Source organism: Dama dama, chromosome 15, assembly GCF_033118175.1.
Source record: "Dama dama isolate Ldn47 chromosome 15, ASM3311817v1, whole genome shotgun sequence".
Lineage (NCBI taxonomy): Eukaryota > Metazoa > Chordata > Mammalia > Artiodactyla > Cervidae > Dama > Dama dama.
The window spans coordinates 4,743,780-4,771,747 of record NC_083695.1 but is presented as its reverse complement, the minus strand read 5'-3'; the positions used below and the strand labels follow the sequence as shown (position 1 = coordinate 4,771,747).

General features: G+C 37.5%; 1 long non-coding RNA gene and 1 other non-coding gene across 2 annotated transcripts; one reads left to right on the top strand and one right to left on the bottom strand.

Annotated features, from left to right (window-relative positions):
- Nucleotides 1–304: 304 nt before the first annotated feature.
- On the bottom strand, nucleotides 305–20,292 carry LOC133069937 (uncharacterized). Its single transcript, XR_009696029.1, has 7 exons — nucleotides 20,101–20,292; nucleotides 17,340–17,398; nucleotides 14,214–14,351; nucleotides 10,905–11,067; nucleotides 8,926–9,052; nucleotides 8,571–8,666; nucleotides 305–323 (listed from the first exon to the last, which is right to left on the bottom strand). It is a non-coding gene; the product is annotated as an uncharacterized LOC133069937 (long non-coding RNA).
- A 7,164-nt stretch (nucleotides 20,293–27,456) lies between these two features.
- TRNAE-UUC (transfer RNA glutamic acid (anticodon UUC)) lies at nucleotides 27,457–27,529 on the top strand. The gene has a single exon. It is a non-coding gene; the product is annotated as a tRNA-Glu (tRNA).
- Nucleotides 27,530–27,968: the final 439 nt, after the last annotated feature.

The following is a 27,968-nucleotide window of genomic DNA, read 5'->3' as shown; positions in this document are numbered from 1 at the left end:
TATTTGTAAGGCCTCCTCAGATAGCCATTTTGCTTTTTTGCATTTCTTTTCCATAGGGATGGTCTTAATCCCTGTCTCCTGTACAATGTCACAAACCTCCGTCCATAGGCACTCTGTCTATCAGATCTAGTCCTTTAAATCTACTTCTCATTTCCACTGTATAATCATAAGGAATTTGATTTAGGTCATACCTGAATGGTCTAGTGGTTTTCCCTACTTTCTTCAATTTAAGTCTGAATTTGGCAATAAGGAGTTCATGATCTGAGCCACAGTCAGCTCCCGGTCTTGTTTTTGCTGACTGTATAGAGCTTCTCCATCTTTGGCTGCAAAGAATACAATCAATGTGATTTTGGTGTTGGCCATCTGGTGATATCCATGTGTAGAGTCTTGAGAAAATAACAGAATGGGAAAGACTACAGATCTCATCAAGAAAACTAGAGATACCAAGGGAATATTTCATGCAAAGATGGGCTCGATAAAGGACAGAAATGGTATGGACCTAACAGAAACAGAAGCTATTAAGAAGAGGTGGCAAGAATACACAGAAGAACTGTACAAAAAAGATCTTCATGACCCAGATAATCACGATGGTGTGATCACTCACCTAGAGCCAGATGTCCTGAAATGTGAAGTCAAGTGGAACTTAGAAAGCATCGCAACGAACAAAGCTAGTGGAGGTGATGGAATTCCAGTTGAGCTACTTCAAATCCTGAAAGATGATGCTGTGAAAGTGCTGCACTCAATATGCCAACAAATTTGGAAAACTCAGGAGTGGCCACAGGACTGGAAAAGGTCAGTTTTCATTCCAATCCCTAAGAAAGGCAATCCCAAAGAATGCTCAAACTACTGCACAATTGCACTCATCTCACACGCTAGTAAAGTAATGCTCAAAATTCTCCAAGCCAGGCTTCAGCAATACGTGAACCGTGAACTTCCAGATGTTCAAGCTGGTTTTAGAAAAGGCAGAGGAATCAGAGATCGAATTGCCAACATCTGCTTGATCATCGAAAAAGCAAGAGAGTTCCAGAAAATCATCTGTTTCTGCTTTATTGACTATGTCAAAGCCTTTGACTGTGTGGATCACAGTAAACTGTGGAAAATTCTTCAAGTGATGGGAATACCAGACCACCTGACCTGCCTCTTGAGAAACCTGTATGCAGGTCAGGAAGCAACAGTTAGAACTGGACATGGAACAACAGACTGGTTCCAGATAGGAAAAGGAGTATGTCAAGGCTGTATATTGTCACCCTGCTTATTTAACTTATATGCAGAGTACATCATGAGAAACGCTGGGCTGGAAGAAGCACAAGCTGGAATCAAGATCGCCGGGAGCAATATCAATAACCTCAGATATGCAGATGACACCACCCTTATGGAAGAAAGTGACGAAGAACTAAAGAGCCTCTTGATGAAAGTGAAGGAGGAGAGTGAAAAATTTGGCTTAAAGTTCAACATTCAGAAAACTAAGATCATGGCATCTGGTCCCATCACTTCATGGGAAATAGATGGGGAAGCAGTGGAAACAGTGTCAGATTTTATTTTGGGGGGCTCCAAAATCACTGCAGATGGTGACTGCAGCCAAGAAATTAAAAGACACTTACTCCTTGGAAGGAAAGTTATGACCAACCTGGATAGCATATTTAAAAGCAGAAACATTACTTTGCCAACAAAGGTCCATCTGGTCAAGGCTATTGTTTTTCCAGTTGTCATGTGTGGATGTGAGAGTTGGACGGTAAAGAAAGCTGAGCGCCGAAGAATTGATGCTTTTGAACTGTGGTGTTGGAGAAGACTCTTGAGAGTCCCTTGGACTGCAAGAAGATCCAACCAGTCCATCCTAAAGGAGATCAGTCCTGGGTGTTCATTGGAGGGACTGATGTTGAAGCTGAAACTCCAATACTTTGGCCACCTCATGCGAAGAGTTGACTCATTGGAAAAGACCCTAATGCTGGGAAGGACTGGGGGCAGAAGGAGAAGGGGATGACAGAGGATGAGATGGCTGATGGCATCACCGACTTGATGGACATGGGTTTGGGTAGACTCTGGGAGTTGGTGATGGACAGCGAGGCCTGGTGTGCTGCGATTCATGGGGTCGCAAAGAGTAGGACACACCTGAGCAACTGAACTGAACTTATTTTTTTATATATTAATTTATTATACTGTTAATACCAATTAAATTTATGGAAAAGCACCAATTTGTTCCTGCTTAAGAAGACCTGTAGCAACCTACTTTCTTATTCTCCCTCTACTCATGTGACTTACAAAGAATACAAATGTCTACCAGGAATGTAAAATGAAAGAGACAAGAAAGATTGAAAGAGGGCCAGAATTATTTGTTTTTAGTTTTGGTATATTCATCTTATTCTCTAAGTTTCCGTAAAAGTTATGTTACCCTACCAACAAATGCTAACTTTTCCTCATCTTAAATTTGCTGTGATGAATTTAATACATTAATACACTTTTTTAACTTCTAAACAGAACTCTACATTTCTGGGTTTTTTTAATATTTAAAACCATGGAGGACCTAACCTAAAATAATTACTGATACTTATATTTATTTACCCTAAGAATTCTCAGCTAGACTTCACCTTGCTATGTTCCTATGAATAGGAATATACAATATAGTAATGATGGCCTTACTCAAAAACCTGTCCAGAGTTCTTCGTCTCCAAGCACCATTAGACAAAATAGACTACAGGTACAATTCTAGGGGGAAAAATACTTTTTACCAACTATATTCATATTGGGTATCTATACTATCACTCCACAAAGCCATAATAAATGTATTCTTTCTAGAAATGACAGACTATTAATTTGCCAGAAATTGTTCAAGTTCAACCAAGACTTTCAGTAAGCAGACTTACATTCCCATTTTGCCTTTGCTCAGAACCTAAACAACTAAACATCAGGGAAATTACACTGTGTCATATCTGTTTCCAAATAAATCTTTATAACATCTCTACAATTTCAAGTTATATTTACATTGAAATTTAAAATTAATTACATTCCGTACCTCTCATTCTGTCACAACACTGAACGATACTCCTTTGTAGCATAAACGCCCTCTATTAACTGCTAAAATTTAAAATATTCAGCTGTCTTTTTTTCTCCTCCTTTTTCTATCTGTAACCTATGATCTTACAAGTGTTTATCTCTGATTTCCTTTGAGTACTGGAATTAGTGGTCCTTCACAAGTCGTGTGGTTTTCGAAACACAAATCTCATTTTTTTATTCAAACCTTTAATTTCTGAACAGGAATCTAGAGGTTTATAACTCAATATCTGAATTGAAAAGTTAATTTCTTGCAATGTTTTCTGAATGAATCAATATAAAGGGCCTCTCATTCATCAAGAGTTACAATTAAGATATGATCCAATATCCATTATAAGTTATATAACAAAATAAGATAGGCTCTCTTTGGAGAAAGCATAACATAGATAAGAAAATAGCCTCATTCAATATCCATACACTATCAAGAATCAGAATCTATAGCTGATAATGCAAATTAAAACAAACAAGAAACATTTCATAAAAGCTGGGGAAACAAAATCAAAATCCAGAAACAATCTAAAAAGGAGAGCAAAAAAACAAAAGCTTAAAAATGTTAATAACGACAATAACAGGGAAATTAACAAACTATCACCAGAAGCCAGGCTCTGCTCCATGTACTTTCACATATTAATTCATGAGAATCATTAAGTACACAGAATCCAAGACACAGCTGTAGGAAAGGAAAGCATATATAAGGATCATATTCAGGAAGGATTAAATGGGTGTTTGGCAGCCTCAGTTTTGTTCCATAGAGATGAGATATAGCAGTATTTAAAGCATGATTGACAGAGAAAAACTTAAATGTCATATATTACATTTTGGGAAAAATGTAACTCAAGTTAATAACATGATAAACTAAATGGTTTTGGGGGGAATATAATTTCATTTAGAAATTAGAACAAACTAAAAGAATATGGTTAGTGTTTTGGGTGGTATCAGTGGAAAATGAGAAAATAAAAATATTTTTAACACTTTTACAAAAGTATAACAATAATATCTGTAAGACAGGATGAGAGAAAAATAAAATGATGGTATGTCAGTTGTAAGAGTAGAAGGTTCGTAGAGTCTAATAAATGAAAATAAGTATGGAAGATTGTGCTTTGTGAATGATTATTTTAATAGCAGTTCTTGCCATACTGGAGGAACTGGAGTATCCTATTAGAGGTACTCTGGAGATAGGTAAAACGCTGAATATTGAAAAAGCAAAAGATGCTAAAGACAAATATCAAGTCACTAAAACCTGATGTCTTATAGATTAATTTTATTTTATTTTTGAATACCCAATTTGACAATTTTACTTCTGACTGGTAAATTTAGTCCTTATACAATTACAGTCATTATTATATCACATTGTCTCCTACATTTTACTTTCTGCTTTATATCTGTCAGCTTTACCACTACTTCTACTGTACCTTTCTTCCTTTGTTTTAGACTGATTTGATTTTTGTTATCTTTTCCATTTTCTCCTCTATACAACTTTGAAGGTTATACACACCTGTTTCACCACTTTAGATGGCTGTGCCTTAAATTTTGTCATTAATATTTAACTTAAAATCTAAAGTGATTCTATAATCTGAACCTCTTTTTCTAACAGAAGAATCAAATACAATTTGATCAACTCCCAACTCAATTATGAAACTGTCTTTTAGTACAAATTAGGTATCATAATTATTTTTACCCATATATTGTTTAGACTTACCCATAAGTTTCCTAATTTCTTGTCACTTACCACTCCTCTCAAGTATTCATTAGGTTTCGTTTTTTTTCACTTCCTGTAGTATCTCTGTTAGAATTTTACTAGCAAAATTATACAGTGAAAGGTATTGCTTCTATAATTTATTTCAGGACCAATCCAAATTTAACAATATATCCTGACAAAGATTCTCTCCTTGACTAAATTTTAGTTAAGCTCCTCTGAGACCTATTCTTGACTAGGTCTCAACCTTGGCCTTTCGTGTCTGTCTCTACTGAGCAGTTTTAGCATGAATCCTTGTCAGTCTAGGGAGAATCTCCTCACGCATAAGTTCCTCATGTTTCAACCTTGATATATAAACCCTTGGCCTGAATTTAGCAAGAATTCTATAAGGCCAGTTTAGCAAGAATCTCCTTACCCTTGATGTTAACTCTTAGTAATTTTCTATTCACTTACCCCTTCACTCTGCTGGCTACAAATCCTCAGCTGTCTTTGCTGTATTTAGAGTTGAGCTCAGTTTTATTAAAAAAAAACTTTATCCCCCTACTGCAATAGCTAATGAATAAAATCTATATCGCCTTTAACTAGTATCTGGCTTTATTTCTCTTTGACAAATTTCATCCTTTAAAAATTAGTTTTCTGAGTTCATTATTCTAAATTGACAATTTTTGTTTTTTGCTTCAATTTAGATGTCTCTAGCAGTGTCTCATTCCTTAGGAGGCAATGTGATTTTCCCTCTGGCTGTTATTAAGATTTTCTATTTTGGAGAAGGAACTGCTTTTATGGAATTAATATTGAATATCTTTTATTCCTTGCTATTTAGTTCAAATTTTATGTCAGTTTCTTCTTGCTTATTTTTCTCATCTTTCTGAATATAATTTCAGCAGTACCTATTCTTCCTTGATTACTACAATTTGTTTACTTCACTGATTTTGTTTCAACTGTTTTCTGAATTTGACATCCTATAATTGTTTTCTACCTTACTAGCACATTTCTTGAATTCTTCTATCACAGAAGTAATTGATTCATTCTATTTAAAATTCATGGTTTAATATTTTGTAACATTTCTTATGTACTTTATAACTACTCTGATCATAAGACAACTCTATCTAATCTACTACTTTTGTTACCTTTTCCACCCCTTTTTTCTTGTAATTGTCTTGAATGAATTTGTGCTGGTTCCTTTTTGATTATTCAGGTTCAAAGAACATGAGCTTTTTAAGAAATAGCTAACTAGACGAGGTTTACTTGGGAGAGGGAATAGAGCCATGTCTTAGGCCAACAGGATAATTCCTTATGAACAAGTGCTTTACACATGTACCAGACTTGGTATATAGATCAACTCAGATCTGCATTCCTTTCTCAACAGAGTAGCAAATGGCTTGTTCTGTCGCTAATCATGGAGTCAGGTAACTGGGGTTGGCACCACTGCCGCTACCGACTGAGGAACACCAAATGTTGTGCTGACTTCACAGAGACTACATTGCCCAAGGAGCTGAACTGGAGCCATGAAGGCTCTGGCTTCCCCAGCAGTTACCTAGAGAGGTTGTCTGATGTAATCCATAAGTGAGAGGGAGTTAAAAACTCTACAGACCAGTCTAATCTAATGAGAGAGAGGAACAAGAAGACAGAAACTTCCCTTCCACTCTCTAACAAACTGTTTGAGGACACAGTGATTCACATGACGACTACGAAGTCTTGCTGACTGTGAAACCAGAGGTGCTTATCACAGAGCCATAGCTAACTAGGTAATGGCCCCTTTGTACCTACCATTCCTTTTCACCAGCCTTACTCTTCATTTTCTCATTTTTTAAGGAGGTCTGTACATGAGTTTGAGTAAGCTCCAAGAGTTGGTGATGGACAGGGAAGCCTGGCGTGCTGCAGTCCATGGGGTCACAAAGAGTTGGACATGACTGTACATCCTAGCTAACTGCTAACAAGTAAGTTTTTGCTTTAAATTCTGTGTTCTAGGATTACCCATTAAGATAGCATGTAAGTTTATTAACCCACATTTAGGTGTCTGAGAGGGCTTTCCCCTCCTCGCCCCCCACAAACAGAAAGTCTCTTTTCTTACATTGTTAGAGAAATAAGAGTATTACTGAAAAATATGGTTTAAGTGTCCGTTTCCACACTTAGCCCTAATGAGTCTGCTTTGCAGAACCAAACTGTATCCAAAGAAGTTCCACCTCCCTGGGGGCAACATTGTGGTTAATCTAAAGATTTAGGTTTCACACCTCAGAGTATTTCCTTTACTTTGTCCCTGAAAAGTATTTTGCCAATTCCTCTTACTAAGAGATATGCTTTTGTTTTCCATCCATCTGCCATAAATATATTCCTGCTTGATTTTTTCAGTGATTTTGCCACTTTTATACTTGTGCTGATTTGGGATTTTAGATATTCTCTAGTGTCATAAACTGAGTTTATATTGCTCATGTACATTAATGATTCTGGGTGACCTGAAGGCAAGGATGGAGAAAATACTTCACACATCCTTCTTCAAAGAAGTTCACTCTGTCCTTTAAATACTGTCTTCACTTAGCTATAAGACACCACATTCTCTGTTTCCACCCAACCTGCAAATGCTCCTTCTCTTTTTTCTGCTAAGTCATCTCATTTTCACATCTTCTGAAAGGTGGTGTCCTAGGATATAAGCCTTCAGACCTTTCAAATATGTGCATTCCTCCTCCTAAGGAGAGATGTTATCTAATCCTTTTGCTTTAAATACTATGTTTTGAAGCTTTAAATACTGCCATAGCTGACACTTTCCAAATAAATATCTACCACCTGGACTCTTCCCTAATCTACTTCTGCTTATATACCCAAAACCTGAATATTTTATAGTCACCTGAAACTTGATGTGTGCAATTTAAACTCCTATTAACTCCTCCCAAACTGTTTCTCCACATTTTTTCCCAGTCTTGGCAATTGGTGCCTATTGATCCAGTTTTTCTGAATGAAATCCTCGGAGTCTTTCTTGACTCTTCTCTTTTTCTCACATTCCTTGTCCAATTCAACAGCAAATCTTATAGGTTCCCACCTTCAACATATATCCAGAAGCCAATCACTTTTATTCTTCCTCACCACTTTCAACCAAGGATAAGCTACTGTCACATTTACACAGACAGAAATACTATTTTGATTGACGTTCTTGCTTTCAGCCCTCTTCTCCCAATATTTTCTTTGCTCAGCAGTTAGAGGGATCAATTTAAAAGACATATCAATGTATGTTGCTTACTGGGTTAAATTATGCCAATGGCTTCTCATCTCACTCAGAATAAAATCAAAGTCCTTATCATGGTCCTACATAATTTGAGCACCCAGTGCCTCTACAATGCTAACTCTTACTACTCATTGCTCCTTCATTTCCCCCAATCTAGAGTGATATTTATGTGTCCTCAAACACATCAAGTACATCCCTGCCTTAGTGGACTGACATTTGATGTTACCTCTGCCATCGAGACTCTCCATGATTCTCATTCTCATTTTATTCAAGTTGATATCATCAGAAAGCCCTTCTTGATATCCTTTCTAAAGTATAACACTCCATCATTCTTACCCTTATCAATTTCCTTGGTATTTACTGGCATATTTTATGTATATACATGTGTTATTGTTTGTTGACTGTCCTTCTCTCCCTATCAGAATGTAAGCTCCATGAGGTCAGGGACAAAATTTAGTTCACTGATGTATTTCCAACACCTAAAACCTGAGTGATGCTCGTGGGTACTCAGTATTTGTTGAATGAAAAAATGAACATATGAGCAACAATTAAGAATAAAAAGAATTCATACCTGTCACCAGGTGACCTATTTAACCCACCCTAACTCACCTGGGTAGATCTGGCTTGGAAACTCTGTCTCTAATACCCATGGCTGCTCTCCTCATTCCAACTTGAAGATCAGTTCTGGTTTAGGCATGCAAAACCCTGTGAACAGGAAATGACATGGGAATTGGGCTAGGCTCATAGGCTTTAGGGCTTCTGAAGAAAACAGAAAATGAAGCTTCAGACACCCATTTCAAACTTTTACTAGAAAAAGAAAAACATTCTTTATAATGTTTCAACAATCCTTCTAACCACCCTAAATCTGAAGCCTAAATATGATCAAACCCAAAAAAGCTTCCATGGGATTTAGCAAGCAAGAAAGGATGTGCAACTAGGAATCTACATGGAAAACAATTCCTACCCACTGAGATGAGGTGACTATAGTTCTCCAGCATCACATCCTTGTACAGAGTCCTCTGAGCAGGGTCCAGCTTCTGCCATTCCTCCTGAGTGAGGCCCATAGTTACATCCTCAAATGATAAGGATTCCTGAAACAGCACATTTGTGTTCAAATTCAAGTAATCAAAACTGGAAGACATGGAAAATCTGTATGAAGTGGTTATACTGTTTACTATTCAGAATTAATAAAAAAATGTTTGTGATGTCTACTTTTGTATTCTACTTGGTTGGAGAGGGAGAAATCATAATAGATATTCCCTACTACTGTTATAAGTTATTGGTGCCTGCAAGCCATAAAGAACTCTCCTACTTTGGGCGAATCTGAAGACAAAGCAATGTTACTTTTATCAAGGTGCATATAATCTGAAAACAAACATACATCATATAACGACAATAAGAGGTTATTATAGTGAAAAGATGGGCAAAGTTGATTGAGGTTACAAAGGGGACAAAAGATCTATTCCTGCTATTAGGGTAGGTTTCACTGAGGAGGTTAAAAAAATATTAGAGTAACATTCATGAACATGGGGCCACAGCATAACCATGTATACATCTAAAATATATAATTAAAAGAATAACAATTAGCATATAAGATAGTGCCATTCAGGACTATGATAAGATAAAAAGCTATAGATGTATTCAAGGAATGAGTTATTGAATAATTTTGGACTTAGCACCTATAGAATAGGGGTGTCCAAAATATCTGGTTACAAATTTATGATTTAGACAAAAATGTAGGTAGGCACCTGAGTATTGTCTTCCCATAACTGAACAGACTGTTTCACAATTTTCACCAAGAGTGGATTCCATCCCAAGAAACCACTTTCTTTGCTCATTTATAAGAAGCAACTCCTCATCAGTAAAGTTTTACCAAGAGACTGGAGTAATTCAGTAACATCTTCTTGCTCCACTTCTGATTCTAGTTCTCTTGCTATTTCTACCATATCTGCAACTACTTCCTCCACTGAAGTCTTCAATTCCTCAAAGTCATCCATGAGGGCTGAAATCAACTTCTTCCAAATGACTGTTAATGTCGATACACAAACCTCTTCCTATGAATCAGAAACATTCTTATAATGGCTTCCAGAATGGTGAATCCTTTCCAGAAGGTTTTAAACTTACTTTACCAGATCCATCAGAAGAATCACTATCTATGGCAGCTAAAGCCTTACAAAATGTATTTCTTAAATAATAAGATGTGAACAGCAAAACCACTCCTAGATCCATAGGCTGAAGACGTTGTATTAGTAGGCATTGAAAACAACATTAATCTCATTGTACATCTCAATCAGAGCTCTTGGATGACTAGGTGCACTGTCAACGAACAGTAATATTTTGAAAGGACTTTTTTTTTCTGTGCAGTAAGTCTCAATAGTGGGCTTAAGATATTTACCAAACCATATTGTAAACTGATGTGCTGTCATCCAGGCTCTGTTCTTCCATTTACAGAGCAAAAGCAGAGAAGATTCTTAAGGGACCTAGGACTTTTCATATGGCAAATGAGCACTGTCTTCAACTTAAAGTCAACAGTTGCAACAGCCCCTAACAAGAGAATCAGCCTGTTCTTTGAAGCCAGGCATTGACTTCTCTCTAGCTATGAAAGTCCTGAATGGCATCTTCTTCAAATTTTTTAAAAAATAATTGACATTTTAATGATTTTTTTTTTAAAGATTTATTTATTTTTCTGTGCTGGATCTTAGGTACAGCACATGGAATCTTCACTGTGGCATGTGGGATCTTTTAGTTGCATTATGTAAGAGCTTCAGTTGCAACATGCAAACTCTTAGTTGCAGCATGCAGAATCTAGTTCCCTGACCAGGGATCAAACCTGAGCCCCCTGTATTGGGAGCATGGAGTCTTAGCCACTGCCTTTTTCTGGTTTAAGACTGTTTTGTCTACATTGAAAATCTGTTGTTTAGTATACCCACCTTCACTAATTACCTTAGCTAGATCTCCTGGATCACTTACTGCAGCTTCTACATCAGGACCTGCTGCTTCACCTTGCACTTTGATGGTATGGAGACAGCTTCTTTCCTTAAACCTCATGAACCAGTCTCTGCTAACTTCAAACATTTCTTCTGAAGTTTTCCTCACCTCTTTCAGCCTTCATGGAATTGAAGAAAAGAAAATTAAGGTCCTCCTCTGGATTAGGCTTTCACTTAAGGGAATATAGTGGCTTGTTTCATTTTCTATCCAAAACACTAAAACTTTCTCCATATCATAATAAGACTGTTTCACTTTCTTATCATGTGTGTGTTTACTGGAGTAGCACTTTTAATTTCCTTTAAGTACTTTTCTTTTGCATTCACAACTTGATTAACAGTTTGGTGCAAGAGGCCTAGTTTTTGGTCTGTCTAGGTTTTCAACATACTTTCCTCACTAAGTTTAATCATTTCCAGCTTTTGATTTAAAGTGAGAGATTTATGACTCTTACTTTCACTTGAACACTGAGAGGCCACTGTAGAGTTATTAACTGGCCTGATGTCAATACTTTTTTGTCTCACGGAATATGAAGGCCTGAGGAAAGGTAAAGAAACTGGGAAACAGCTGGTTGGTAGAACAGCCAGAACACATACAATATGTAAGTTAATCTTATATGAATGTGGTTTGTGGGGGTCCAAAACAATTACAATAGTAACATCAAAGATCACTGATTACAGATCACCATGACAAATATAATAATAATGAAAAAGTCAAAATATTGTGAAAATTACCAAAATATGACACCCTGATATGAAGTGTGTATGCTTTTGGAACAATGTGCCAAAGACTCAATGCAGGGTTACCATAAACCGTCAATTTATTTAAAAAAATAATAATAATGCAACATCTGTTAAGTGCAATAAAGCAAAGCACAATAAAACAAGGTATGCCTATATTATACATGACAATGAAAAAATGGAAATGACAAGTGTCTTTCAGTAAAGAAATGGAAAACTAAAATGTGGTATGGTTTCATAATAAAACATTATATGGCATTAATAAATAAAGTATTAAGCAATTTGGACCAATCTTAAATATTAAAATTTTTTAAAAGTCCCTCTGTGACTCTAGACAGATATTATCCATGCCTTCCCCTCACTTCTGATGGTAGCCAGCAATATGTAAGAGTCTTTGGATTGAAGGTGCAATACTCCAATCTCTGCTTCTGTCATCAGACAGTGTTCTCCCCATTTGTCTCTATCCTAGTGATACTGTGATATAGTTAGGATTATATATTCTTGTCTCTAGCAAGAAGAAGGACATAATAAAAATTATAGTGACAAATAAGTGGAGTATAAAAATAAAATGAACAAAGCCAAAAGTTGCTTCTCTAAAAATAAATCAACAAAATTAACAAACCTTTAGCCAGACTGACAAAGAAAAAAGAGAAAAGACTCAAAATATTAAAATCAGAAATGAAGATACTTTTACTGACCTAACAGAAATAAAAAGGGTTATAAGACAATACTGCTACAAACAATTACATGTCAAAAAATTAGAAACTTAGATTAAATGAATAAATTCCTAGAAACACAGAAATAACCAATTGACTCAGGAAGAAATACAAAAAGTGAATAGCAAGCAAAGAGATCAAATCAGTAATCAAATATCTCTCAAACAAAGGAAAGTCCAGAACCAGATAACTTCACTGGTGAATTTTAGCAAACATTTAAAGAAGAGTAACACTAATTCTTTCCAAACTCTTCCAAAAATAAGTGGAAGAAATATAGTTGACCCCAAAAAAACACAGGGGTTAGGGGTGATGAACTCAGTGCAGTTGAAAATCTGAGTATAACTTTAGAGCTGACCCTCCTTATCTGGTTCTGCACCTGTGGACTCAACCAACCATGGATTGTGCAGTACTGTAATATTTAGTACTTAAAAAAAAATCTACGAGTGGACCTACGAGTTTAAAACTATGTAGTTCAAGAGTAAACTGTATTTCTTAATTCAATGAGACCAGTGTTAATTACCCTAATATTTAAGCCAAATAAAGGAATCAAAATGAAATGAAATTACAGGTCAATATGCCTTATGAATATATATGTAATATACTCAACAGAATACTGTAAGATTGAGCCCAAACAACATATTAAAAGGGTCATGGGGAATTCGCTGGCAGTCCAGTAGTTAGGACTCTGTACTTCCACTGCAGGAGGCACAGATTCAATCCCTGGTAAGGGAACCAAGATTCCACAAGCCATCTGCTGCAGCAATCAACCAATCATGAATCACAATGAAGTAGAATTTATACCTGGAAGGCAAGAGCAGTTCAACATGAGAAAATCAATTTAATATACTCAATAAAGATGAAAAATCCCCACAAATTGCTCAAGTCAAGCAGAAAAAGTATTTGACTACATCAAAAACCTTTTCAGGATAAAATCACTCAATAAACTAGGAACAGAAGTGAACTTCTCAACATGATAAAAAAGCATGTATGAAAAACTCACAGCTAAAAATATTTAAGGGTAAAAGACTGAAAGCTTTCCCACTAAAGTGAGGAACAAGATGAGAATATTCACTTTGGGCACTTCTATTCAACACTGTAAAAGAAGTTTCAGCTAAAGAAAACCAGGCAATAAAAAGAAATAAAGGCATCCAAATTAGAAAGAATAAAGTAAAAGTATCTCTATCTGTAGAACATAATCTTATACATAGAAAATCCCAAAGAATCCATCAAAAAACTACTAGAGCTAATAAATTCAATAAAATTGTAGAACATAAGATTAACACAAAAAAACTCTGTTGTTTTACTATACACGGACAATGAACAATCCAAAAGTATATTAAGAAAACAACTCTACTTATGATAGCATCAAAAAGAATAAAATACTTCAGAACAGAGTTAATCAATGAGGTACAAGACTTGCATTCACTGAAAATTACAAAACTTTGTTGAAAGAAATTAAAGACCTAAATAAATGGAAGGACATTCCCTGTTCATTGGATAAAATACTTAATATGGTCAAGATCAAAATACTCCCCAGAGTTTCACATATTTGATGAAAAATCCACTGGTCTTTTTTTTGCAGAAATGGACATGATCTTTAAATTCACATGGAAATAAAAGGAACCTCAAATAACCAAAACAACCTTGACAAAGAGAAACAAATCGTAGGATTAACACATTTTAACTTCAAAACTTGCCACAAAGCTAGAGAATCAAAACAGTATAGAACTGGCATAAAGAAACATATAAATCCAGTGAACAAAACTGAAAGTCTGGAAATAAAAAAAAGGTGGTGCTAGTAGTAAAGAACCCACCTGCCAATGCAGAAGACATAAGAGACGTGGTTCAATCCCTGGGTTGGAAAGATTCCCTTGGAGGATGGTATGGTAGCCCACTTCAGTATTCTTGCCTGGAGAATCTCATGGACAGAGGAGTCTGACCGGCTACAGTCCCTAGGGTTGCAAAAAGTCAGACACGACTGAAACAATTTAGCACAAACCTATCCATCTCTGGTCAATTCTCAACAAGAGTACCAAGGCCATTCAATAGAAGGAAAAACAGTCTCGTCAACAAATGGTGTGGGGACAATGGGATATCCACATACAAATAACAAGATTGGATCCCTTCCTGTTATATATGCAAAATTAACTCAAAATAGATCAAAGACCTAAATATATGAGCTGAAACTGTAACACTTTTAGAAGAAAACATAGTAAATCTTCATGATCCTGATTTGGCAACAAGTTCTTAGATATGACATCAACAGTACATGCAACAAAAGATAAATAGATAAACTAAACTTCATCAAAATTAAAACCTTTTTTGATTCAAAGTATATACACTCAAGAGAATGAAAAAACAAGTCAAAGAATGGGAAGAAATACTTGCAAATCATATCTGATATAAGCCTAGAACTCAAAATGCTTTGATAATAAACAACCCAATTTAAAGATGGACCAAAGACATGAATAGACATGTCTACAAAGTAGATATATAACTATCCAACAAGCACATAAAAAGGTGGTCACTGGTTATTAGGGAAAAGTAAGATATGACTTCACATACACTAGGAAGACTATAATAAAAAAATGTAGACAACATGTGCTGTTGAGGATGAGGAAAAACAGGAACTCTCATACATTGCTAGTAAAAATGTAAAATTGTGCAGCCAGTGTGAAAAAGTTTGGTGGCTCCTCATGTAGTTAAAAATAATTAACACAGGACCCAGCATTTGCACTACTAAGCCAATACCCATAGTTGAAAACAGGTTTTCTTTCTTTAAAAAAAAAAAATGAAATACAATTACTTTAATGAGAATATTCAAGACAGGAAAAGATGCAGTGATACAGGCAGAAAACAGGTTTTCAAACAAAAATGTAAACAAATGTTGACAGCAGCACTGTTCACAACAGCTCTAGGGTGTCTATTAATTGATAACTGTATAAACACAATGAGGTACATCAATACAGTGGAATATTATTGAGTCACAAAAAGAAATCTTGGTAAAAGGGTACTAACGTTCAGCTATAAAATGAAAAAGGTCTGAGGATCTAATGTATAACATGGTGACTAAGTCGATAACACTGTACTATATAACTGAAATTTGCTAAGAGAGAAATTAAATATCTCGTACACAAAAAAAGATAAATATGTGAGGCGGTAGATGTGTTTACTAGATGGGAGGAATCCCTTCATATCAAACTGTCATGATATTCAATTGAAATATCTTACAATTTTGTCAATTATACCTTAATAAAGCTGGGGGGAAAGAATAAAGTCTGATATATACAACAAAATGGATGAAACTTGAAAACATTACATTAAGAGAAAGACACAAAATAACACATACTGTATGGTTACATTTATATAAAATAGCTAGAAAAGGCAAGTCTTTAAAATCAAGGCATAAATTAGTGGTTGCCAGTGACAGGGGTAAAAGGGGAATAGAGAATGACTTTCAAGGGTATTAGGTTTTATTCAGGGATGATGGAAATGTTCTGGAACTAGATAGTGATAATGCTTGCACAACACTGTTAATATATTAAATGCCACTGAACTTACACCTTAAAATGGCTAAGTAGGGGACTTGGAGGTCCCGTGGTTCCACTGCAGGGAGGAATGGGTTTGATCCCTGGTTAGGGAACTAAGATCCTGCATGCTAATTGTTTATGTGTGTTTAAACAATATATATTATTGGTGAATTTAACTGACCAAATTCTAGCAAATGATGAGGAAGAATTCATTCTGCATGAAGGAGATTGAAATTTGATTATGCGCAGAAATGTCTTCTATTAACTGAACACTCTACATACCGAGCAAGATAGAGAATTTTAAAGTTTATTGTAAGGACATGCAGTCAACTTATTCTGTAGATGTTCTAACAATAGTTTTATCCAGGAGTGGAAAAACACACATCCTGTAGACAACAGAAAGCTGTCCACATGAGCATCAGTAATATGGTCTCCTGAGAAACCTCATTAACTGAGTTTTACTTGAGACCATTATTTGTATCCATTGAAGAATGATTTCAGGCATTTATTTCATGGTTGCCACCAGAAGGTTGTTCATCATTTACATGAAAAGAGACAAAAGGGTTGTTTTTTTTTTTTTTTTCAGCTTTCAATGCCAGAAAGTCTTTAGGTTCCAAAAGGAATCAGGCAGCTTTATTCACATGATTAATAAAAGCCATGTAACACAGAGTCTTATTTTTGGCCATGACTACCAGAACAGTCAGAAATATTTGCAGCTCACTCTGATAACCACATAACCTCTTATAGAGAGAGAGAGAGTGTGTATGTGTGCGTCTCCTTGCCAACTCTGCTCTGCTGCTGCTAAGTCACTTCAGTTGTTTCCGACTCTGTGCGACCCCATAGACAGCAGCCTGCCAGGCTCCCCCGTCCCTGGGATTCTCCAGGCAAGAACACCAGAACACATTTCCTTCTCCAATGCAAGAAAGTGAAAACTGAAAGTGAAATCACTCAGTCGTGTCCGACTCCGACTCCCAGCGACCCCATGGACTGCAGTCCACCAGGCTCCTCTGTCCATGGGATTTTCCAGGCAAGAGTACTGGAGTGGGGTGCCATTGCCTTCTCCGAACACTGCTCTAGTGACCTGCTATTCCAATGCTACTGGCCTGGAAAGGTTAATATCACCATCACCTGCAATCTCAGGCCTTCTCCGAACACTGCTCTAGTGACCTGCTATTCCAATGCTACTGGCCTGGAAAGGTTAATATCACCATCACCTGCAATCTCAGGCCTCAGGGTTTTACAAACTTTCCTGGTGATTTTAATGCACATTAAAGTTTGAGAACAATTATGCTAGACTGTTTCCCTCAGGTTCATTTGATATATTTCTACTGTTCCGTTTCAAGTCTAGGAGTCATTAACCTCATAAGATACATTGTAAAACAAATTGTAGAAAGTCTTGCAACAACTCACACAGAATTTCTTCATATTTTGCTGGTCTTGGAAAAATGCTGAAATCTCTGAAGGTATAGCTGGAATAGAAAAAGAGGAATAAAATCATTAGAGGTACAGATTGCCTGCAACTCTTGGATTTGCATATTTAAATAGATACAAACGTCACCTGGGTAAAATGCTTCTCTGTGAAGGAATATCCTTTTCATCCTGGAGAAGGGGCAAGAAGGGACATATGGAAAAAGTATCCACATGTCTATGTGTGACTGTGATATGGTCATGCAGATATTGGGTGTGAAAACTTTTCATTGGCTGAATGAAATTAGTTTCTACTTTTTAAAAACAATATATGTAGCTCTTTATTTGAAAGAAATTAAAAAATTACAAGGAAATTGGTCAAATTACAATATTCTAAATGAAGGAACACTAAGCCTTCAGGAGAAGGCAATGGCACCCCACTCCAGTACTCTTGCCTGGGAAATCCCATGGACGGAGGAGCCTGGTGGGCTGCAATCCATGGGGTCGCGAAGAGTCGGACACGACTGAAGTGACTTCGCTGCAGCAGCAAGCCTTCATTAAATTATACAGCAAATATTGCAATGTAATGGTTATTTTCTTATTTACTGCTTGAAACAGAGAATTCACCCAAAGCTATGAAAAAAGGGAAGGAGGCACTTTAAGGTAACATTACTTTTTAAGTGTTTTTCCAATGTATATGTATAGATAAATAACAAGGACTTACTGTATAGCACAAGAAACTATATTCAATATCTTATAATAACCTATATGGGAAAAGAATCTGAAAAAGTGTGTACACACACACACATATATACACACATATATGCTTCACAGATAGCACTAGCGGTAAAGAACCCACCTGCTAATAATGCAGGAGACATCAGAGACATGGGTTCTGGGTTGAGAAGGTTCCCCTGGAGGAGGGCATGACAACCCACTCCAGTATTCCTGCCTGGAGAATCCCATAGACAGAGGAGCCTGGCAGGCTACAGTCCATAGGATCACAAAGAGTTGGACATGACTAAAGTGACTTAGCAAGAATGCATCAATACATACATATATGTGTGTGTGTGTGTGTGTGTGTGTATGTATAAATACATATGTAACTGAATCACTTTGCTGTACACCTGAAGCACTGTAAGTCAATGATATTTCAATTTTTAAAAATCAACTAATTTAAAAAACATTTAAAAATATGCATAAAAGTAAAAAAAAGAAAAGTGTGTATAGATCCGCAAAAAGTTGCCTTTTAAGAACTGTTTTACCAGTGATGATGCAGCAGCCACTGGCCTGGGTATCAGGAGACTCAACATATCTTCTTGGCTCTGCCACTAACACAAAACCAGGGAAATTCACTTGCACCCTCAGGAGTAATTTTTCCCAACTTCTTAACAAGACAAATAGAAAACTCTTCTTATACTGATGTGTGTAAGAAAATCATCAGCATATTTTTAGATGCCAGATTCACTATGATAAGAGCTCAGAATCTGGGACCAGTGAGTGAAAAATAGAGTGGGGTTAAACCAGGATTGGTAAAACAGAATTTATTCCAATCTAGCTTAAAGCTCCTTTCCCCACACTGTATCCTCAAAACCTTTCCAAGGAAGTTAAGTTTCCTGAATAGCCTAACCCTCCCTCATTCCTCTCAGCCCAGTTCCCCTCTCTTCTAAAACCTGGTCCGGACTTTGTTCCACTGGCAGCCTATGATGGCTTCTGAATGTGGCAACATCATCCAAATCTCACTTATTCCGAACGGGTGGGTCAAACCTGGGACCTGCTCTGCTAAGAAACTCACTCAAATGGTGGAGCAGTTCACTCCCATGTCCTTTTCTGTGCCTAGAGGCTCCTCCTTCTTACTTCACAAGAGGCACTTTATTCCAAGAAAGATGAGAAATGCGCCTAAAGGACAAAGTCATTTAACTGGAAACTTCACCAAGTTCAACTCTTTGTACACATTATTCCACAGAATATCAGGTAAGACCTTGAATAAATTCAAACGCACACTGCTCAGAACACAGAGAAAGCTAGACTGTTACAGAACTCAGAAGCAATTATGCTGCCAGTCCCAAGGACTCCAAAAGCATTCAGAAATCTCAAGATACAGAGATGCTACATGGAAATATTCAAACATTCAAATTATGTCTTAACATGTCAAATTATTTCTGCTAAGTGCTGCGGATGATGCAAAGCTGGCTTTCATAATCAAGATAGTAAATGCAGAAGATCATGACATCTGGAGAAAATGTTTGTCTTCTAGTTACCCGATAGTTTCATGACTTTTAATATATAACTGTCCTCTCAGTCTCAGTGTCCTAATTTGTCACAGTGCAGAGAGTTACACTATCCTAGGTGTGAGCCACAAACTAATGAGTGAGAAGAATGATTATTTCTACTGAACATCAGCAGCCAGTATTTACTGCCAGGCACTATGTTACATTATTTAATCTTCTGAACAACCCCACGAGGCACATGTTATTAATTCCTCGAGTTTTACACATGAGGAAATCAAGTGTCACGTAGGTAACTTTGCTGGATATTCCTATATACCAAGTTCTGCCCTGAACCCAAGCGTCCCTCAAACCCGCCCCCTCTTTCAGGCAGGGCTCACCCACCACGCCTATGCACTTGCCTGGCTCGCATCTGCGCACTCCACCTCGCGGAGGGGCCGGACACGCGCGGAAGCGCAGCCTCACCGAGGTCCCGTGTCCCCTCGCCCGACGCTGGCTACTTCCCCTGACAGAGACTCCGCCTAGGCAGCCCCTACCTGCCCGCCGTCTCAGGTTCTGACGCCGCGGGTCCTGGGCCCTCTCTGGAGCCGCGTAGGGCACCTCTCAGCTGTCGCCCAACCATTCTGCCTCGTCTGCCACTCCCACTCGGGCCGCGCCTGCTCAAAGCGGGGCGCGCAGACCCGGACGCTTCGGAACAGTCTCCCACAATAACCCCTGAGGCTCCTTAGAGGCAGAGGCTAAAGGGTATTGCACATGCGCAGAAGGAGCTGCAGACCAGCGAGTCCCATGACCGCGAGCGGCGAGCTCTCAAACTTCCGGACTCTTATCTCCCAGAAGCCCGCTCCCTGAGGACCTTGAGAGAATTTCAGAAATCCGACACCATCTTTAGGAATTCAGAGTTTGTGGGCTAGGGTTATCACTTCTACTATTTGCAGCCCCCAGGGGTTTTTTTTTTGTTTTTTTTTTTTAGTACCTCAGAAAAAGTCTCACAGCCAGTGTGCCTTTTAAAACAGCAAGTTGACCAAAGCAGCAAAGCTGCATATCAATGTCAATTATGAATAAAAATAGGAAGGTTACTTTAACTCCCAAGAAATAACTGAATTAACTACTAGGGAATACTATCAATAAGATGGTACTGTTTTAAAGTAAGCAATAAATAAAAGCCTTTCTCTCAGCAGTGAAAAATATAAGTAAGTTGGCATTTCAGCTATCAAGTAAAAATAAATCCAGGCTTCAGGTAAAGAGAAACATTTTTTAAAAAGACTATTGCAGTAGAAATAATGCCCTGATTTAAATATCAGAAAGCATCTCAATTAAATAGAAAAAGGATTTTCTTTCCTAGGAAAGAATAAGAAGGATTAACAGGAACTAATTGGGCAAGTGAATGGAGGAGGTGAACAACAGCATGCTTGGGTAGTCTGACAGGAAATTTGTCTGACTCTGATTAGCCCTTTTTAGAATGAGCCCTTAAGGGACAGAGGGATATTCTGTATTTCTGTGTTTGGTCAGACTAGGAGAAAGCCAAGGTTGAGGGGCTTATAAGGGTGAGAGAAGCCTGATTAAAGTTTGACCTAAGCTACGTGGTGTTGGAGAAGACTCTTGAGAGTCCCTTGGACTGCAAGAAGATCCAACCAGTCCATCCTAAAGGAGATCAGTCCTGGGTGTTCATTGGAAGGACTGATGCTGAAGCTGAAACTCCAATACTTTGGCCACCTCATGCGAAGAGTTGACTCACTGGAAAAGACCCTGATGCTGGGAGGGGTTGGGGGCAGGAGGAGAGGGGGACAACAGAGGATGGGATGGTTGGATGGCATCACCAACTCGATGGACATGAGTTTGAGTAAACTCCGGGCATTTGTGATGGACAGGGTGGCCTGGCGTGCTGCGATTCATGGGGTTGCAAAGAGTCGGACACGACTGAGCGACTGAACTGAACTGAACTGAACACCTACCATACGAGAAATTCTTCACTGAGTCTGTTAGCCTGAGAAGGAAGGATTCTCAACAACAGGAAAATAACTTAAAGTCATATTAACATATAAAGAATACCAGTAAAGATTACATAGGTAAATATAAAACCCAGTATTGTTGGGGTTTTTGTTAGTAACTCTTGTTTCTCATGTAATTTAAGGACAAACCCACAAGTGGTAAATGTAAGACAATATTAACTCCAGCCTAACAGAGGCAATTCTGACCTAACAGAGGCAGAGGAGATTAAAAAGAGGTGGCAAAAATACACAGAAGAACATACAAAAAAGATATTAATGACCTGGATATCGATGGTGTGGTCTCTCACCTACAGCTGGACATCCTGGAGTGTGAAGTAAAGTGGGCCTTAGGAAGCATAACTAGGAACAAAGCTAGTGGAGGTGATGAAATTCCAGCTGAGCTATTTCAAATTCTAAAGAATGCTGCTGTTAAAGTGTTGCACTCAATATGCCAACAAATTTGGAAAACTCAGCAGTGGCTACAAGACTGGACAAGGTCAGTTTTCATTCCAATTCCAAAGAAGTGAAGTGAAGTCACTCAGTCGTGGCCGACTCTTTGTGACCCAATGGACTGTAGCCTACTCAGCTCTGGGTCCATGGGATTTTCCAGGCAAGAGTACTGGAGTGGGTTGCCATTTCCTTGTCCAAAGAAAGGCAATGCCAAAGAATGTTCAAATTACCATACAACTGCACTCATTCACATGCTACGAATGTAATGCTCAAAATCCTTCAAGCCAGGCTACAGCAGTACTTGTACGGAGAACTTTCAGATGTACAAGCTGGGTTTAGAGAAGGCAGAGGAACCAGAGACCAAATTGCCCACATTCACTGGATCATAGAGAAAGCAAGGGAATTACAGAAAAACATCTACTTCTGCTTCACTGACTACGAGAAAGTCTGTGCATATGTGACTCACAACAAACTGTGGAAAATTCTTACAGAGATGGGAATACCAGACCACCTTACCTGCCTTTTGAGAAACCTGTATGTGGGTCAAGAATCAACAGTTAGAACCTTACATGGAACAGCTAACTAGTTCAAAATTGGGAAAGGAGTACGACAAGGCTGTATATTATCACGTTTATTTAACTTATATGCAAATAAAATTGAATGAAATGTTGGACTAAATGAGTTACAAGCTGGAATCAAGATTGCCAGGAGAACTATCAACAATTTCAGATATGCAGATGACACCATTCTAATGGTAGAAAAAGAAGAGGAACTAAAGAACTTCTTGATAAAGGTGAAAGAGGAGACTGAAAAAGTTAGCTTAAAACTCAACATTCAAAAACTAAGATCATGGTATCCGGTCCCATTACTTCATGGCAAATAGAAGGGGAAAATTTTTTTTTTCTTGGGCTACAAAATCATTGTGGATGGTGACTGCAGCCATGAAATTAAAAGATGTTTGCTCCTTTGGAAGGAGAGCTCTGACAAACCTAGATAGTGTATTAAAAGCAGAGATATCACTTTGCCGACAAAGGTCCATATAGTCAGAGCTATGGTTTTTCCAGTAGTCATGTATGGATGTGAGAGCTGGTCTATAAAGAAGGCTGAGCACCCAAGAATTGATGCTTTGGAATTGTAGTGGTGAAAAAGAGACTGCAAGGAAATCAAATCGGTCACTCCAAAAAAGAAATCAATCATGAATATTCATTGGAAGGATTGAAGCTGAAGCCAAAGCTCCATACTTTGGTCACCTGATGCAAAATCTGACTCATTGGAAAAGACCATGATGCTGGGAAAGATTGAAGGCAAAAGGAGAAGGGGGCAGCAGAGAATGAGATGATTAGATAGCATCACCAATCCAATGGACATTAAGCAAATTCCAGGAGATAGTGAAGGATAAGGAAGCCTGGTTGTGCTGCTGTCCACAGGTCACAAAGAGTCAGACATGACCTAGCAACTGAACAACAACAAAATCAAATATTTAAAGAATTTTCCAAACTCTTCCATAAAATAGCAGAGGAGAGGTGACTCTTAACTCATGCTATGATACTAGCATTATCCTTGATACAAAGACATCAAAAAAGAAAAAATACAGATGAAAATTCCTTATCACTACGGAAATAAAAATCCTCAACAAAATACTAGCAAACTATTGAATAAATCCAATACCATATTTAAAAAAAGACTATACACCATGACTAAGTGGAATTCTTTTTTTTTTTTTTTCATTTATTTTTGTTAGTTGGAGGCTAATTACTTTACAATATTGTAGTGACTTTTGCCATACATTGACATGAATCAGCCATGGATTTACATGTGTTCCCCATCCCAACCCCCTCTCCTGCCTCCCTCCCCGTCCCATCCCTCCCATCCCATCCCAGGAATACAAGTGGTTTAACATAAAGAGTTGCTATCACATACAATTAGCCATCTTGCACATTTTGCAAATTAGTTCATAATAACAAACAGTTGAGAGCAACTTAAAAATAAACTATACTGATGCATAACAAGAAACAGTAAATAGCAATTAAAAGTAATAACGTTGACATACTAACTCACAAGTGGGAGTGGTTTTACATATTTTTAATAAAAATTGTAGTTCAACCAAGAATGTGAAAGTTCTCATTATTTCTTATTAATGAGAGTTAATATTTACTAATTGAAGTTAAGCCTTCAATACTACAATCTGCTTTATAATTAATAATTCCTCATATTAAAATTTCCCAGTTCAAGTTACTAAGTACTGTGTTGGGTCTGATCAATACAGAACTGGTATCAGGAGTGATCAATACAGAACTGATACCAGAAGTGATCTCAGGAGACACTCACACAAAATGGAATTTTAGGATTGGTTTGGCTCTGCCTTTTGATTTGAGTGCAGTACTGCTCTCCTTGCCCATGTAATCCATGACATGTAGAGACATCACAATTAATGAATCGACCATGTATGAAGCACTAACTGAAACGTGTGTCTTGCTGGCCCAAGAGGCTACAGAACTTGACTATTGTAGCAGTAATGATGAATATAAGGATTGTGGTGTGGAAGAAATTCTTCTGAGTGCCTTTGGGAAATTACAAAGAGGAAATAACAAACTTAGGTCTGTCATTTCTCAGCAAAAATCACGGTGTGAGAACAAGACAATTTCCATGACAGCCCTAAAAGAAGCTCTTGTTCATTGCTGCTGTTATGTCTGACACTGCTGAAATTCAAACAGACTTCTGTTTCTGGCCAAGGTGGAGTCGTCCCATTTTTTACAATTATTCTCTCTTTGAATGAAAATATCCTGAACATAATACACCAAGAAACCATAAAAAGTCTCTGAAAGGTGGAAAGAAGGCAAACTGTCTGTGGGACTACCAAGGCATATAGTACCACTAGAGCAATGGTGATGATATACACTGGTTTTCTTGTTACCTCTTATACATCTCACACAGGGAACTGCAGAAGCCCCAAAATAAAACCAAAGCCAAGCTTTTTCCCTCTAGCCAAAGGACCAAGAAAAGAGTGGCCTAACAGAACCCACTCACCCACTTTGTGCTGTGTGGTAGCAGATGGTGGTGCTCTGATTCTCCTACTCATCCACCATTCCTTCCTAGTGAAAGTAGGCAGTGTTTCAGTTTCCCCTGCTGGGTCATACAACACAAGCAGGGATGTGAATTTCCATCTCCACTCAATAAGAAGCAGAAGGTTTTCTGATTAAGCTACCACAGAAGTGTCAATGGGGCTGAGCCAGGAGCTGATTTTGCATCTCTCACCTAGTGGAAGCAAGTGGTATTTGGATTCCTCTGCAAAGGTAATGACAGAGAAGTCCTGTGGTGACCTAAGCCTCTGATCCCTGTGCTGACCTAAGCCTCACTGATCTGACTGAGCAAGGTAACACAACTCAGCACTCCACTTTCTTTCCATCTTTAGCGTCATTGAGGCCCAGTGGGTAGCTGAACCTATTTAGTGACCTGGCAGCAATGAGATTAAATAAGGCAATCACCTAATGTCGGTGGAGCCCAGTGAGCAGCTAAGTTTCTACCCCCACTGGCAACAATGAGGCAGAGCAAGTGATTCAAGGGAGAGCTAGTTGACACTCCACTTCCCATTTCTTTAGTGTCAGGTGGCACAGGAGAAGCTGAGCTTCCACAACTCAGCATCAAAAAAACAGAACTATGGGTAGAAGGCAGGTACTGAGCTACCTTGTTCCCCCTGGTATCAGCAAGGCCCAGCAGGGAGCTGAGCTTACATGCACAACTGGAGACAATGAGATGGTGTGAGTCAGGGCCCTTTTCTACAAGGAGGATGTCAATGAGACTGAGGCAGGGACTGACAATGTACCCTACCCATCTACAACAAGGCAAAGTGAGTCAGAACTCCACTTTTCCCAGGGTAGTATCAGCAAAGCCCAGCCAGAAGCAAAACGTACACTTCCAACCAGGTTTTCATGCTACAACTAAACAATGGGACTGCCTATTTAAAAAGAAAATGAAATGGGTCCAATTGTCCTGAAATATAATATCCCAAATTTCCAGGCTACAATTGCAAATCTCTCATCATACCAATACCTAGGACAATAACAACTTGAATGAAAAAAAGACAGACACCAACATTGAGATGAATTAAATACTGGAATGGTCTGATTGGGATTTTAAAGCAGCTATCATCAAAATTACAAATATACCTGAAACCCAATGAAAAAATAGAAAAATCTTAGCAAAGAGACAAAAGTTAAGAGAGGGAAAGAGGAAGGAACAGGGAAAAAGACAGAGAGAGAAAGGGAGAGAGAGAGAGAAGAAAATGGAAATTAGAGAACTGAAAAAATTCAATAACTAAATTTTGTAAATAGCTGTGTGGGATCAATAGTAGAGTGGAAATGAAAAGGACAGAATCAGTGAATCTGAGATCAATAGAGTTTACTCAGTTGACATAAAAAAAAAGAATGAATAGAGTCTCAGGATCTCTGAGATAACAATAAAAGAGCTAACATCCCTGAAGGAGAGGAGAGAGAGGAACTGAAAAAGTACTTAAAGAAATAATGGCTGAAGCTTTCATAAATTGGGGGGTGGGGGGGGTGGAAAATTAAGCCATAATCATAAAATAAAATGAGAAAATCTCAAATAAGCCCAAAGAAATCCATACCAAGTTACATCATAATTAAATTTAAAAAAAAAAAAAAAAAAAAAACTATAGACAAAGAAAAAACCTTGAAAGCAGACAGAGAAAAAAGACACTTGGAAATTTACTGTCATTTGAATTGATATTCTCCTCAAATAATAGAGATGAAAGGAGAAACAGATGAATCCACAATTATATTAATAGTTCAAGACTTCAACACCCCACTCTTAGAATTACTGAACAGTAAATCAGTAAGAATACAGAAGAACAACACAGTCAACTAAAAGGACCGAAGTGACATATATAAAACACTCTAATCAAAATCAACAGAATATATATATTTTTCAAGTACCATAGAAACATTCACTATGAGAGACCATACTGAGTCATAAAATAAGTTCATAAAATTTAAAATTACTGAAATTATACAGAGTATCTTCTCTGATCACAATATAATAAAACTTGAAATCAATAACAGAAAGACAACAGAAAAATCTCTGAACACTTGAAAATTTTAACAACATATCTAAATAACAGTTGATTAAATAGGTAGTCTCAAAGGAAAATTTAAAAATATATAGAACTGAATGAAAATGAAAATACAGCCTATCAAAATATTTTAGATAGTTAAAGTGGTGTTGTGAGAAGTTTATAGCACCAAATGCTTATATCAGGAACAAGGCAAGATCTCAAATCAATTATGTTAGTCTCTACTCCAAGAAACTTAAGAAAAAGAAGAACAAAATATACCCAAAGTAAGTAGACAAAGGAAATACTGAATATAGACCAGAAATCAATGAAATTGAAAACTGGAAAGCAACAGAGAATATCAATGAAAGAAAAAGCTGGGGACTTCCCTGGTGGTCCAGTGGTTAAGACTCTGCATTTTCGATGCAGGGGACTCAGGTTCAATCCCTGGTCGGGGAATTAAAATCCCACATGCTGCGCAGTGTGGCCAAAAGATTAAAAAATAACAATAAATAAAATTCAACAACTGAAAAAAAAAAAGAAAAAGCTGGTGCCTCAAAAAAAAATCAATAGAACTGGGAAACCTCCAGCAAGACTGTCAGAGATAAAAATAGACATAAAACATCAATGTGATTAAAGAAACAAGGACTTTCACTATAGCTCATTTACTCATTAAGATGATAATAAGAGAACAACTTTATATGCATAAATTCAAAAACTTAGAAAAAACAGATCACTTTCTCAAAAACAACAAACTTACAAAATTCGACCAAGATGAAATAGACATCTGAAGAGTCCAATAACCATTTTTTAAAATTGAATTTGTACTTTTAAAAATCCCCTTAAAAAAAAAAAAAATGCCAGACCCAGATGATTTCACTGAAGAATTCTACGAAAA